The sequence below is a fragment of the Pteropus vampyrus genome, unplaced genomic scaffold (genome assembly GCF_000151845.1).
Source record: "Pteropus vampyrus isolate Shadow unplaced genomic scaffold, Pvam_2.0 Scaffold31, whole genome shotgun sequence".
Classification (NCBI taxonomy): domain Eukaryota; kingdom Metazoa; phylum Chordata; class Mammalia; order Chiroptera; family Pteropodidae; genus Pteropus; species Pteropus vampyrus.
The window spans coordinates 8,363,246-8,376,375 of NW_011888812.1; the positions used below are offsets into that span (position 1 = coordinate 8,363,246).

Genomic DNA, 13,130 nt, shown 5'->3' on the forward strand with positions numbered 1-13,130 from the left:
GAGAGTTGGGAGGCCGTGGTGGGCGGAGCCTTGTCCGGCTCGGCTGGTAGGCGGTGTTCTTGCAGCGCCTGGGGGCGGGGCTGGCGGACCGAGTCCTGAAGCCAGGGGGGCGTGTCTAGGGCGTGTCCTCAGGCTGGGGCGGGGCTTAGCCGAGGCCGTTGCCTTCCCGGAGGACCGTCGGGAGGGGGACCGTGGAGTGACTGAGCCCAGCGCTGCGCAGTCGAAAGCTGACTGAGGCGCGAGCGGGAGACTCCAAGCTTGCAGCGCAGAGCAAAAAGCAGAGCCAGCAGGTGAGAAAGGGTCAGGGGGAGGCCAGCTGGACAACCAGTAGCAAAGCTAGTTTTCGCCCCCGTTTCCAGAGAATGCTTGGGCAGCTTTCTTGCAACAAGTGACAGGTCGGGCCACGAAGGCAGCTGGTGGATGAGAAGGAGCAAAAGTTCCCCGGCTCCGCCATGCACCAGCTGTGTGACTCCCGGCCCGGCCCCCCACCGGCTCTGGACCTCTCCGGTTCCAGTAAAAGGAGGAGGCTGAACCAGGTGAACTCCATAGTCGCGTTGCTCTTTCTCACTAAAACCCAGGAAGATGAGGTCTGGTAGGTGAGAGCCGACTGCAGTTCAGCCACAGGTATTAAGATCGCGCTGCCCAGACAGCAGTTTCTCTGCCTGCAGAGTGGCACTGAGCAAAAGGAAGTTCCTGTGAGTGTGAAGCGAATTGCCTTAGAGGTCACACTGGTTACTTGGATGGGGCTTGAACCCACAAACCCAGGGGGAGTGGAGCCCAGGTCAGGGAGGTTTCAGTCTCCCCTTCCCGGCAACTCTGAGACGCACTATAACTTTGGGTGGGAAACTCAACGGGGCTTTTGTCCTGCCTCAAGGGCTTTTCCAGGTGAGTTAGCCTGGGAGGCCTGGGGCGGAAAGCAGGGGACGAGTTTGCATCCGGGTGAGTGGGGGAGAGAAGGGAAAACCCCGCCTAACTTTGGGTCCAGAGTCAAGCCCAGGGCCTGGGGCTCTTGCTGCATGCCCAGGATTACTTCCTGGGTCTGGAGGCTTCTGTCCTTGGTGGCGGCAGGTGCTCTGTGCCAGGACTGTGGTTTCTGGGCAGCCTAGTTCAGTGGTCAAGGGCTTGGGCTTTGGAACCAAACTAATTCGGATTCCACTCCCTCTCCAAGCTTCAGTTTCCTCATCTGTAAAATGGGGATAATGACAATACCTAATGGCAGTAGTAAGGAATTGATGGAATAATGTGTATACAGTGCTTAGCAAGGCTCCAGGAACCCAGTGAGGCCTCACTACATGACAGCTGCTCTGATGTGATGGGCAGATGGTGGGCTGGCTTCCTGCCTGGGAATGAGCCTGTTTTTCGAAGGTCAGAGGCTGGCTACATCCCCTTCTGACCTTATGAGAGCCAGAAATTGCCGACTTCCACTAACATCACTTTGTCCATTTTGGGATTGGTTCAGAGTGTCATCTGGACCAGAGTGGCTGAGTTTTCCATAATATTGCTTGAGGTCGGTGGGCGTCCAATTAAATAAACGCAAAAATGTTTACTGAGCACCTACTGTATATTAGATGGCTCAAGGGAATACAGAGATACACAGGACCTGGCCTCTGCCTTTGTTTTGAGTTGCTGAAAATGAGGGCTCCCCATCCTCACTCACCAGACCCCTGCTGGAGAGGATAACTCACACCCAGGGCTCAGGGCCAGATGAGATTTCATGGGTCTGTACTGCTCTGGTGGCTGGAATCCAGCTCTCAAATTGCACGCTTGGCTTGGGCTGGAGGTGAGGAGCAGTGTGGGCACCTGTCGTCTGTTTGATCAGGTTGGGCACTGAAGGAGACTGGGATTGCTGCATGCTGGCTCCCTGCATCTCCTGGGAAGATGGGCCCTACACTTTGGAACCAGTTGGAAAGTGTTGTGGGACAGACTGATTGAAGGCTGCACTATGTGGAGGAGAGTATGTGTGTTTGTCTGTAAAGGTGGGGTGTACTTAGAAGAAATGAGACACTGGAAACAGCAGGGCAGAGGGCGAGGGAGATTCCTGGAGTTGGCGAGATTGGGGCATCTGGACTCCCAAGTTGTAGTTGGGCTTAGATCAACTTAGGGCCACAGACTCCCCTCTCCAAGTATTCGAATGGCTTAAGATTAAAGTTTGGTATTGTGGGGAGGGAGAGGGTCAGTAGATGGTGTCTGTCAGGGGAGAAAATTTTCATTTCAAACAGTGCTTAGTAAGCATCTACTGGAAAGTCCTCCCCACCACCCTCCACCCCACATGAGGAATGACAAATGATGACACATTGATCCCATCCTTAGTTGCTTAATGTCTGGGAAGAAACTAAGACAAAGCTACCAGTGACTCTGATAGGAGATAAAAGAAGAAAAGATTAGAGGGGTCTTCAGGAAAGCTTCATGGAGGAGGTGGAATTTTGGGTGGACTTTAAGGATTGGAAGGGTTTCAGCAGACACAACAGAAGACAATGTTTTGGGCAGAGGAAAATGTCTAGGCAAAGCCAAGGAGCTTAGAGTGTTCAAGGAATTTTTAAGAAACTGATGGGTTGGGACCATGCAGGAGTGTGAAGGGGGAATGGTAGATTGGATTAACTTGTGGAGAGCCTTGAATGCCAAGGTGAGATGTTTGGATTTGATTTGTAGAAAGTGAGAGCCACTGAAGGTTTCTGAGCAGGGAAGTGACACAGTCAGAGTGACACTTTAGGAAAGGCAGACAGTCTGCTAGATGTGCTGGAGTGGGTGACCCAGTAGCCAAGGGATGGATAATGAACCGATTGCAGAGGTAACAGGGAAGAAGGGCCTGGGGGCGTCTGGGGGCGTCTGGGGGTATCTGCAGCTGGGGTAAAGAAAAGGCACTATCGGAAAGGTGAGAGGGGACCCAGGGCAGTGTGGGAATGGAGAGCGTCCCAGTGTATGGCCTGTGTTTCTTTCTGTCCCCCACCCAGCCTAGACCATGGTACGTAGCAGGGGCTCAGGAAGGTGGTGGATTGGGTGGGTGCGGAGCACTGGGGAGGGTGATGAGTGCTACAGGGTGATAGAGAGGGAGCCGCCCAAGGAAGCCCTGTGTTTGCCCATGATGGGGAAACATGTGGCAGAGCTTGAGCCAGTCCGTGGTGAGTTTGGGAGCAGGGTGGGTGGGAAGAAGCGCCTTCGGCTCACTCCCTCCTAACCCCAGCTTAGGGAGAGCTGGGGTGAGAGGTTAGCCAGTGGGGGCACAAATTTCCCATGCGCAGGGTTGGATTTTGGTTCCCCAGGGGCTCCTCTGAAGTTTCTGCCACGTGGGGCAGTCCCCTCTCTCTTGAGGCCTCAGACTTTAAAGCCACTGCTTGGAAGCTTCTCCTCCCCATTTACCCCTACCTACTCCACTCTCTTGACCCTGAGACCCAATTCCTGTTCCCCCTGAGGACCAGACAGCCCCCTTCTGGCACAGGGCTCCGCTGACTCAAGGCCTGAGCATTCCTTTGGGTTTGGAGTGTCTCGGGCCAGCTGGCACCTCCTGATTTTGGCTCGGCCTTAACCCCTTGCTCCAAACTGTTATACCCACTTCCTTCACCCCACAGGAAGGTTATGATTTAGTCAAGAGCATCCAACCATCAGGAATTGGCTCTGGGAGAGGCAGGAGAGAGGGAAGAGCCTGGGCCCCTCTGTGGAACGGAGTGGGGCCATGGGTGGGGAGCTGGTTTAATCTCAGCAGGAACTGCCCTGCCTACCCGCTTCCCCTCCTCTGAGCCTGGATCTGAAGAGCCAGGAGGGAAGCCCAAAGGTAAACATAAGTGGTGTGCTCTGCCTTGCTTCCCTCTTCCCTTCACGTGGCTGCTGTGAGGGGGGAGGCCAGCCACGGGCCCGGTTGGTGTCTGAGGGCCCGCTGGCTCCTGACTCACTCTCGGGGGGCTGGTTCCTGACTCACTCTCGGGGCTTCCCCTACACCGTGGTTTTCCTGTCAGCAGCTGATTCACTCTGCGCAGACATGGAGAAACTGCTGAGGGGAGGGAAGAGGCCAGCATTCTAGTTTCTTGAAGTTAGTTCCAGCTCTTCTGTTTACAGGCCGTGGGACCTTCCGTAAGTTCCTTTTCCTCTCTGGTCTTCGCTTCCGTGCTCTGCTGACTCCTTTTCACTTGGCTCGCAGGGGTTCTGTAACCCAGGATCTGTCATTTGTAAAGTAGGGCACATGTGAGTGCACACCCGTGTGTGTATGGGTGTATGTGCACACACACACACACACACACACACATATACAACACAGGCTCTCCATGCAGAGTGGAAGTGGACAATTCCTCTCAAACATGCAGCACTTGGTCCCACCTGCTCACCTTTGCTTACCTCCCACCGGAAGTACCCTCCCCTCCCTTCTGCCGGTCTGCAGATAGGGACATGGTGTAGCATGGTGGTGAAGAGTTGGACTTGGAGCCGGAACCTTGGCCCTGCCCATTCCTAGCTATGTGACCTTTTCTGAGCCTCAGTTTCTGAATCTGAAAATTGGGATGATAATTATAACTACCTCTCTGTGGGGCGCGAGATAAAACAAAAGTACATGTGAGGCTTAGCAACTGTCTCCCCAGCTTACAGTGACTGCTCCATAAATGTGAGCTGTTGTTCTTTGCTGCCTCTGGCCTGTCCTTCAAAGCTTGTACCAGGCTGCTTTTCAGGCCTCCAGAACATTCTCCAGAGTACCTGCCTTCTTCATGGGCCCTCTGTGCCTCTCCAACGTAGGTGTGTACGTGCCACAAGATGCTAATCATTTCCGGCCGTGGTGACCCCTGGCTCTTTGTGGGGGTAGCTGGATTTCCCCACCGTGACTCTAAGCTTCCTGAGGGGGAGGTAGGTCTGAATGCCAGTGGCAGACTTTCTCCATACCCCCTCCGTTCCCTCCTTCCTCTCTCTCCATGTTTGTCTGTACCAAGTACTTCCCTCTTTGCTGCTGTTTTGTGTCACATGGAGTGTCTCCGTGAACCTTCCCAGGCAGGGACTCCCCTGTGCATTTCTGTGTCTTTGACTCCTCGCTCAAGGCTGGCACACAGCAGACACTCAAGAAACGATGGTTAAATGAATATGTAAGTGATTCTCTTCGGGGTGGCCCCGCAGGACCCAGCTTGGTGCCAGATCCTCTGTGACAAAGTTGGAGCCAGGAAGCAGAGTCCGATACCCCTGTCTTGCCTTCAGTCCTGCCCTCCTGGCTCCTGGAAGCTGGGTCCAGGCGGGTGGAAATTGTCTGCCAGCCTGGGATTGCTTCACTCGAGGCTTCGGCTTTCCTGGTGAGCCCTGCCTTCCCCGTCCTGAGAGAGAAACAGCTGGACTTTCTCAAGCCCCAGCCTGGTGAGGGGCCACTCTGGCCCTTAGTGAACCCTGACTCAGCCAGAAAAGGCACCTTCAAGTCAGCAGTTATTTGCAGAAAGTGCTACTGCCCTGTGAGGGCCCGGGCTCAGGGCTCGGGGAATGGGCAGGGGCTACCCAGGAGGCCCGGCCCTGACATTATCTTTCCAAACCACCAGCTAGGAAGCTCTGGGAAGCACCTCCACTCTTTCCTCCAGCTTCTTTCCCTGCAGTGGGGCTTCTGCCCCTTCTTTGGGCCCCACCCTTGACTCCCTGATCTGTTGAGGAGTGATCCAGGGTGGCAGTTGTTGAGAATTCTGGGCCTAGGCTCATAGAGCTGATGCAGAAAAGTAGACAGTGCTGGAGGCTGGGCGTTAGGAAGCCTGGCTTCAAATCCTGGCTCTGCTGTGACTTTTTCCAGGGAGGTTGTACTCTAGGCTGGTTTTCTTACTCTTCAGGCAGCAAGTGCCCTGGAAACCTGCCTAGGGTCCAGCTGGGCTTGGCCCTGGAGAGTGAGGAAAGAACCACAGGCAATGTCGTGGACTCTGGAACCAAACTGCCTGAGAATAATTCCCACTTCTGCTATTTACCTGCTGGGTGTGACCTTAGGCAAGTGTCTTAACCTCTCTGTGCATCAGTTTCAGCATCCGAAATGGAGATAATAGTTCTTACCTCGTAGAATTGTTTGAGAATGATATGAATGAATGTATGTGAAGCGTTTGTGAGTGTGCCTGGCACAGAGAAGTGCTGTACATGTACAAGCTGTTTTTGGTGGTGTTGCGATTATTAATAGGAAGCAGGATTTAAATCTCTGAGGGCAGGGGAGATTGGTGAATAGCTTGAGTCTGAGGATCAGGAGACCTGGGTTCTGATTCCAGCTCATCCTTTACTTGCCATGTGACCTCAGGCAAGTTACAACCTTGTTGGGCTGCAAAAGTATAACTATTATCCTGCATTTGGTACATTTGGCATTTGTAAGCAAGGCACATGTGATGTCACAGGGAGCAGTTGCAGAGTTTTGTTCAGTAAAAGGACTTCCTGGTGCCTGGCCTAGGCTCCTGCCCTGAGCAGCCAGTGTAGGTGGGCAGGTCCCAGTGCTGCCACGGAGACACTTCAGACACAGAATGGCAGAGCTCTTTCGTTTACTGTACTTCACAAGACCAGAAAGTAGATGAATGTGCTTACATATCCACATCCTAGCGGGATTATGTAGATCAGATTGCAGACCTTTATTTTTCTTTTACTTTCCTCTAATTTCTGAATCTTCTGTAGTGAGCCTATATTTTATGCTTAAGAAAGAACATATTTATACAATAAAGCTATCGAAAAACTTACTATACATATTTAAACACAAATGTGTTAGATGAACTTGGGATCACATTGAGCTTTTTGTTGTTGTTAATAAAGCATGTTTTTTTCAAAGGGGGGTGGGGTGTTGGTTTGAAGTGAATTATCAATTTGTCTAGCCTCAAAAGACCGAGGGTATGTCTATGGAGGGAGTGGCTATGGCCACTAGCCCCAGAGCCTGGGAGACCACAGTCTGTTATAAATGGGGGTGTCGCCCAGCTTCCATTGTGGTGGACACACCCTCGGTGCTGCATGGTGTTTAGAAAGCTTTTCAACAAGCTTTTCAACAGTCCGTGACACCAGTGGGTTTAATTTCCTCATGTTGAAAATAGGGAAAGGAATATCTCATTCAGGGGCTAGGGGGAAGCTGTGAGAGTTGAAGGAGCTTAACACATGTTGAGGATTAGCGGGAACCCTTTTTCTACTTTTACATTTAGAACCAACTGAAAAGAAAACAGTTGACAAAGATGGAGCTCCAGACATTGGCGTCATTACTGAGAAGGCCGGCTGGAGAACGTAGCTTTAGATCTGGAGTCCAGAGTTACTAACCATCTGCCCTGGCACTAGCAGAGTTATCTGTCCGGTCACAGGTGGTGTTGGAAAGGGGCCTGCCACCCTGCAGAACACAGTCCAGAGAGAACACTTCCTGCAGGTAGCTTGGCTCTGCCTGAGGCTGGGCCCTGCTGAGCATGCCCTGTCTTCCAGATGAACCAATCAGATAAGCCACTGTTGGTCCAGGCAACGAAGTGAGCGTGAAGGGGAGGAGCGAGCAAGGCCAGAGGTGTTCCTTCCGTAGAGGTCCCTCGTCATGGAAACAAGTGGAAAGGGAAATATATGTTCCTCTCATAAATGTAAGGCACTTCGAATGCTATCTCAAATGCGGTGAGCACTCAGTAATTGTTCATTTGTCGTTGCCGATAATGATAACAATCAGTAATTCCACTGTCTTAAGAGATAGAATATTAGAATGTTGTTGCAATGGGACTGGATGAAACATCTTCCTCTACAGAGGAAATAGAAACTCAACAGGAGTGGGGAGGAGTGATTTGTAAGAGGTTCCATGATGAGTAAACGGTTAGGCTTTAGGTCACTGTTGGTCACCTAGGCAACGACCTCTCTGAACCTCTGACCTCTCTGCAGTAGAGATGTAACTGGGACAGAGAGGATGTGTTATCTACTCTGGCACTGGACATTTAGAGGTTCTCTAAGAGCCTCTCTGATTTTCTTTCTCTCTGCCACAAACCCTGTCCTGGCAGGGTCCAGCGGGTTCCTTTTTTGCTAGCAGACTGTATAGCATGGTGTCATGCTTCTCAAACTTTGTGCATATCAGAAATCCCCCCCTGGAGTGGGGGGGAGGGCAGCAAGCTGCCTGTAGGGGAACACTGGGGTTGTGCTTACAGCTTGGGCTTCTTCCAAGACCTAGGTATGGGCCAGCTCTTCCACACTATCTGCTTATCTTTGGGCAAGTTTCTCAACCTCTCAGAGCCTTGGTTTCCTTATCTGTGAAATGGAGAATGATAATGGTACCTCTCTCATGGGCTTACTTGAGAATTTAATGAGATAATGGTTGTAAGTAAAATGCTGAGCGGTGGGCTCAGCTCAGAATGCACCCTCCAAACAAGCCAGAGGATAAGTATGATCATGATAAACAAAGGCTGCTCCTGCTACTCTTTTGGAGGAGTGACAGAGTCCTCCTCTCCAAAGACAGATCCCTGATCTGGAGCGAAGGAGATTTCCAGGGCCGCTTGGAGCTCCAGGGGTCAGGAGGGCCTTAGGCCTTTGTCAACTTAGTCCTTAATCAGACTGTGTGAGCCCTGCCTAGATCCGAGTGCTCCTGGATTAGAGTTGAGGGCCAGGATGGGTGCTTGTGACTAGATTAACAGGATCATGCTCTTTTAAGTGGCTCTAGAGTTCATTGAGTCTACTCAGTCTGGACAACATCCAGCCTTTGCTTACATACCTCAAGGCTTAGAGAGCTCACTACCTTTCCACTCTGCACAGATCTCTTTAAAAATATGGTATAGAATTTAAGCAAACCCACCCTCCCTTAGCTTCCGCTCGTTGGTCATGCTTGTTTTGTTGATCATGCTTGTCGGGAACACATGGAACGTGAACACTCCCTAAGGGGACCAGGTCTTCTTTGTAGCCAGGGTTGCCCCAAGCCACTGATTCCGATGTAGGAAAGAGATGTTTCTGTCAATATTTTAAAAAACCTCATCTCCATCTGAACCAAATGGGCACTTAAACAAATAACTTTCTAATGATCGAAGACATAGTTTTTTTAGTGGGAAAATTGGGAAGGTAAAGAACAGATGCGAAGGAGGAAACTGCCGTGCAGAGATAAGCGGTGTGAGCAGTGTGGTACACACGCACACACACACGACTGAGATCACACCACACGAACCACTTCCCGTGCTGCCGCGTGTTCAGGAGACGTTGTAAGGGAGGATTTTCCCACGTTACTCGGTATTCTTCCACAGCATGTTTCCCTGCTCCATCGCATGGCACCACCTGGACCTACTGTGACCCAGCGGAATGTTCCCCTGCTATTGCACATGTAGGTGGTTTTGAATTATTCATTAGGATCCACATTGCTACAAAGTGACCACTTTGTCCAGACATATACTTTGTGCTCAATTCTCCACAGAGCAAATTCCTAGAAGTGGCTTTCCAGTGAGGTGGTCTTTAAACTCAAGGCCTGAGGGCTATGTTCTCAGGGAAAAGCCTTCCCTGATACCCACCAGAATGTACACCCACATTTAGCTCCAGCCCCCCTGGTGGGAGGGACAGACTGTGCCCCTCAGTACTAGTTAGCAGACCCACCAAAGCACGGAGGGGGCAGGCTCTTTGGCGGGGAGGTGTGTGTGCGCGCACGCGCACATGCATGCATGCATGCACGTGTGTGTGAAAGACAGAAAGAGATATAGGGGAGCTTTTTCTCTTTGACTGACTTTTGACCCTCTCTCCTGGAGCCACTGGTGTCATTAACTAATTATGGGATCTCATTACTATTTAATGACCTCTCTCCATTGTGACTCCTTCCTCCCCCAGCAGCCTTCTGGGAGCCAGGAAGTGGGGAGATGAGTCTGTGGGAGGACGTTTCTCTGGAGTAGGAGGTGGGTCATGGAGTGGTACAGTGCTTCTCAAACTGACATAGGCTCATCTCTTGGAGGGGTTGTTAAAGCATGGATCGTACCTCCAGAGTTTCTGATTCTGTTGGTCTGGGGTGCAGCCTGGGAATGTGTATTTCTAACATGTTCCCAGGAGATGCTGCTGCTGCTGGAATGGGGACCATACTTGGAGGACCAGTGGAGTAGTGGAATGGGGCAGGGGCTGCTGTGTGGTGAATTTGATAAAGGCTCGAGTGAGGCCTGAATTCGCCTTTCCCTGCCCCCACCTCATTACCCGTCTCCAGTATGTGCTTTGTATATATTTATATACAGGAGGATAAGAGGATTATCACCACCCCTATTTTATAGACAGGAAAACCGAGGCTCTGACAGGCGACCTGACATGTCCCAGGGTGCCCTGAGAGTTGGCAGGAGCATTGATAACCAGAACTCTGGCCCTGTCACCTCTCTCTGCTTCCCCCATGCAGGTCTAGTGCAGGAGCAGATGTGCCTTCCTTGAACATTGTTCCTGCCCCCAGGAGTCCCTGAGCGAGGGGGCCGGGAAGGCAGGTTTCCTGCTCACCGCCTCTGAGCCAGGGTCTTGCCCTACTTCTGCCCGCCTCTAGCCATTCAGTAACGTGATCTTCTTCCAAGATCTAGTGTCCTCCAGCCAGTTTATGTTCCCAGTTACTGTTCTGGGCAGGTTTCCCGGGAGCCTGGAAACTTTCTCCTGCTGAACTTGGGAGCTGCCTGGCAGGCACAGCAGAGGGAGAGGAGAGAACCCTCATCTGTTGAGCATCTAATGTGTGCCAGGCGCTGTCCTGGGCACTTTGCAGCCATAATGTCAGGTCATCTTCCCACCAGCCCCCTGCCCCAAGTAGAGGTTATCATCAGCCCTCTTTTATAGATGAGGAAACTAAGGGTCCTGGAGCGGAAATAACTTGTACAAGGTCACAGCTGAAAGGGGCAGAGCTCGACTTTCAATCTCAGACTCCAAGGCTGGGTCCCCTGGTCTGGAGTGGCAACGGGTTCTGGACAGAAGGAGCTGGGATGTGGGGATGGTGGCCTGGGCCCCCCACTCACCACCCATGCAAAGGGGGCAAGGCTCCCCTGGGATTTAGGGTCTTGCAGTGGGAGGGCCCTGGCCTAGCCATCAGGAGACCCAGTTCAAATCGAGCCCTGCTGCCACTGGGCTGTGTGACCTTGGGCAAGTCATTCCCCTGCTTGAGGCGTCCGAGTCCTATTTCTCATCATGATGCCTTATGCTTTATAGCTTTTAGCAGTGGACGTTTTCTCACATACTTAGTCCTGCAAGCCTCCCAGCACCTTGTGAAATAGGCAGCGAGGGTATTATTACCGAGCCCATTTTACAGATGATGACAGAGGCTTTGAGTGAGATGCCCAGGGTCCTACAGCTAAGGAGGTGCTGGAGCCAGGACTTGAATCTGTGTGGTCTTTGCTTCCCACCCTGAGCCTGTTCTCTCACCCCACCCTGCCTCCCAAGTAAGGAGGAAGAACTCTGGGCTTCTCGTTGTTTTCAGCCTCGGTTGGGCTGGGGGGTCTTGGGAGCGAGGGACGCAAATCTCCAGGAGAGGCTGGCCTGAAGTCCTCACTCGGGGCCAGGAACCGGGAAGATCAGGTGGCCCGGGCTGTCCCTGCTACCTGCTGCTGCCCAGGCCTGGGCATTTGAGACCTGAGTGGTGGGGGGAAGAGGGGTCCAGCCCAGCTCCCCACTCTCACTTGAACCCCTGGCTTTCCCTGGGTACTGCGCTTGCCTTCCAAATACATAGTACAGGATTTTCCAGGCTCTCAGGCCTTGGAGCCCAGGCCCTGTGGTTTCGCCTGAGTGCCCTTGCCCCCTCCCCTGCCTCCTCCCCTGCCTCCTGACCTGACTGAGTCTTCCTCATTCTTCTAAGCCCAGCTCCAGCCACCATCTTCCTTCAGGGAAGCCTTGGTGCTCTGGCCAAGCCAACTCAACTGTCTCAGGTCTGTCCAATGAATGAACTGGCTAATCAGGTTGGTTAACTCTCCAGTGAGGCCATGAGAGCAGGGGCTGTGGCTGCTGTGGGTCCGGGACCCCCTTGGGGTCTGTCAGGCTAGCAGGGCTCAGAGCCCTGGGTCTGCATGGGCTGGGGAAAGCTGATCCCTCCACTAGCCATGAGCAATGGTCTCAGACCTGTGACTCTTATACTTTGTAACCCTGAGCAAGTCACTTATCTTCTGGGACTTCTGGCTTCCTTCTCCTAAAAATATGAGATAAAGTGTGCAAAACAACTACTGTTGACATCTGGTAGGTTCCAGGCGCTCAGGAAATGCCGATCCCTCCCCTCCCACCTCCACCCGCCCATTCCCCTTGAATCGGGCCTCTGGCTGGGCCTTGGTCTAAGGCCTGAACTCTGTCTGCTCTAGCTAGGATTGGGCAGAGGGACAGAATCAGCTCCAAGCTTGCTGTGCCAGTTCCAAGCTGTGACCTCGGGCACAGTACCTCTCTGAGCCTCGGATTCCAGATCTGTGGAAGGGGATCTGTATATCTCCTGTGTTCTCAGGATCACGCAGGGCTTCCTGGTATAGCTGGATGAGAAGGGGTGGGAATCCAGGTGACCCAAATCCCCCGAGTGTCCCTTCCCAGGAGCCTGGAGTTTTGCCAGTAGGGATTCATTTGCATATCCATTTTCCTACTGCAAAGCAAACAGTCCCCTTTCCCTCTGGACACCCAGAGGTTCGCCAGGCTATTGTGCTCTTGGCTCCAGGTCCGGCATGTTGGGCCCACCCCATAGGGAAGGAGCCTTTCTCTGAGCTGCTTTATCCCGTGCAGCCTGGGGACCAGGCCTGAGGCCCTGCCTGACGCTCAGACCAGGGCGGTGTCGCCACCGGTGCCCATGCTGAAAACTCTTGAAACCCGATGCCTGGTCCCCAGAACCCCATGCCAGACTCCTTCCTATAGCACCAAGCACCTTTCCTTCCCGTTTCTGTCTTCTGTCTGTCTGTACACCCCACTCCTCCCAACTCACCGTGGCCAGGAACCTCTCACGGCGATGGTAATCACGACGCTTCCCTTTATTGTGCTAGAGCATTTTCCTCAAACCTCACAACTCCCCGTAAGGTAGGAATGAACTGTTATCCCAGAGCGGGAAGGGGACTTGTCCAGGCCTCTCCAGTCACCCCCATTCCCCATCTCTCAGCAGCGCTCACCATCTTGGCTAAATGTTGCCTTTCCGGGTCATGCCCCTCCCTCCAGCAAGGGAAGCGGGTTGAGAGGAGGTGAGGGTGGCAGAGACTCCAGGGTCTCCAGGGCAGGGGTCCTGGGTTTCCGCCCTGCTTTAGGGCCTGGCGTAGGGACAATTCCCATTGTACAGA

General features: G+C 52.8%; 1 protein-coding gene across 6 annotated transcripts in view; it reads left to right on the forward strand.

The window, feature by feature from the left end:
- The first annotated feature begins 154 nt into the window (after nt 1-154).
- Nucleotides 155-13,130, forward strand: part of CD82 (CD82 molecule) — a 50,762-nt gene continuing 37,786 nt past the window's right edge. For 2 of the 6 annotated variants that reach the window (XM_011356856.2, XM_023528696.1), the window contains exon 1: nt 3,956-4,065. The gene's annotated coding sequence lies outside the window, so the exon portion shown is untranslated. Of the gene's footprint in view, nt 291-3,955; nt 4,066-4,716; nt 4,825-13,130 lie in introns of those variants that run through there. The other 4 variants (XM_023528695.1, XM_011356857.2, XM_011356854.2 and 1 more) reach the window with 4 other exon arrangements.